Source organism: Pteropus alecto, unplaced genomic scaffold, assembly GCF_000325575.1.
Source record: "Pteropus alecto unplaced genomic scaffold, ASM32557v1 scaffold79, whole genome shotgun sequence".
NCBI lineage: Eukaryota > Metazoa > Chordata > Mammalia > Chiroptera > Pteropodidae > Pteropus > Pteropus alecto.
The window spans coordinates 17,639,257-17,641,516 of record NW_006494612.1 but is presented as its reverse complement, the minus strand read 5'-3'; the positions used below and the strand labels follow the sequence as shown (position 1 = coordinate 17,641,516).

The 2,260-nt window shown below is 35.7% G+C and overlaps 1 pseudogene; it reads right to left on the bottom strand.

Moving 5' to 3' along the window:
• Window positions 1-1,617: 1,617 nt before the first annotated feature.
• On the bottom strand, window positions 1,618-1,736 carry LOC112474425 (annotated as a pseudogene).
• Window positions 1,737-2,260: the final 524 nt, after the last annotated feature.

The window sequence follows — 2,260 nt, the reverse complement described above, 5'->3', positions numbered from 1 at the left end:
GTAAAAAGTGACCAAAGGAGGTTTCCATATAATGCTGGCCCTGGCATGGCCTTATGTGGCAGCCATGGGGCTGCTTAACAAATAGTCTATCTATCTTCAGTACGCTTCCTGAACATGTGTACAGATTTCATTTCTCTGCCCCTCTCTCCTTTTAAAGTTAGGTATGGAATGTATAAATTGAAAGAAATGAGCAGAAGGGACACTAAGTCACTGCAAGATAAAAGCTTTAAAAGCCAGGGTCGGGTTTACAACATTCTCTTTGCAGTGCTGTGATGGTCATGAAAGCACATGAGAAAATGAATCCTTCCCCAGACTAGGTCCCTTTGGGACTGTGCTGAACAGCCTTCTCATCCCCACCCCTCACCCCTACTCTCCCTCTCCCTCCACCACTGACTATGTAGCATGAGTAAGAAACACCACTTGGTAGTTATCGGGTTACTGAGGTTTCCCTTAAGTCAGATTCTGATTCTGTCAATCAGCGTAGGTCCTAGCATATATAAATCAAGATATATGTGCAGAAAGGGAATACATAAGAGAATAAAAATACGTAATCTCTACTAAAACAATAAAGAGGGAAATAATGGATAATTTATGGGGTAAGATTCAATAGGTCCTGATTGATAATGGGCAAGATTGATCGAAAGATAGAACAGCTGAATTTTTTGGAATAAGATATATTTACTGTTGTTGAATTAATAAGTATTTAAAAGTTAAATACAAGAATGGATTCTTTCATTTTATTATATCTTGTTAAAAAATGATTATCTTTAATTCCCAGTGGAAACATATAGGTTTTGGAGAACTTGAAAGGTTCGGTAGATAAGCCAATCAATCTTTCACACTTAGCAAATATTTCAGTCTTGTGCCATAACTCCTTCCCTCTGAAGTGCGCGTTATCTCTGTGATCGTGGGCTCTGAATCACTAAGCCCAGGATCCTACACACACAGTGCTTTATACTGTTACTGCCAGTCTGGGGGAGCAGGAGTACAAAAAGGAAAGCTGTTTCCACATGAACCTGAGGTAGGAACACATTTAAAGAATCCTTGAGAGACAAAAGTGTATATGGGGAGGGAATTTCCTTTTTTTTTTTTGCGCCAGCTTTTAAAAATACAGAACAAATTTCATTTCTCTCTAATGGCAAGTTATACCAGCATAAGGTCTCTGTACTGAACTGAAATTTCAAAAGCAAATTGGAATCTTTGCCTGGAAATTGGTAAAACTTCTGATTCTTAATAAAAGTTCTAGTTTAATTTGACCTGCAAAATTCATAGAATTCTAGAACTGGAAGGACTCTTAGAGATCATCTAGGACATATTATTTTATTTTGTAGATAAGGAAGCTGGGACTTGAAAGATTAAATGGCTTGCCTAAGGCCATACTGGCAAAGCTGAGACTAAAGATCACTCCCTCTCATTATTAGGATACTTTTGACTACATCAATATTCTGAGTGCTATTTCACTTAGCATCCAGTGTTTCATCACCCATGCTACTGTAGAAATCCATATTCTTTTGTTTCATATCAATAGAATCTGAGAACAGTTCATTCATTCACCAGTTCATTCATTCATTCACTCACTTATTCAACATTTCTTTTCTTTTTCTTTTTTTTTTAAAATACCTACAGCACCTGGTATTCCTAGATGGTCTCTCATCCAGGTACTAACCGGGCCCGACCCTGCTTAGTTTCTGAGATCAGATGAGATCTGGCATGTTCAGGGTGGCATAGCTGTAGACTCAGCATTTCTTTAGTACCTTCTCTGGGCATTGTCCTTGATCCTCACTACTATTTTCAAGCAAAGAAACCTTTATATAGTTTAAAATAATTATGAATGTATATGTTTTCTTGGCTTAAGCATTGTAATTCTGGTTCTTTTAATAATTTTCATTGACTTTCATATACTTGTATTTGCAAAATCTAGTGTCAGGTAACTTATGAATATAATAGAAGAAAGATTTAATATTTCTGCATTTAGTTTCTTAAATGAAGCCCAAATTTTTTTATAATACAGCACTCAAATATGAATTTGCTACAGAAGTGGCTATTTTATTTTCCAGTCACACTTAAGAAATAAAATTACAAACTACTTAAAAAAACAAGGCAATGTGTTTATTTCATATATTATCCTATACTAGTATTGCTGAAATTTATTTATTTTCACATTACTACAATGTATGAAAATCACTGGATTCTTCTTCCACACTGCCTATTAGTGAGAGTGCTGAGTGTCCACTATGTGGGCAATAAAAATAAATTTATT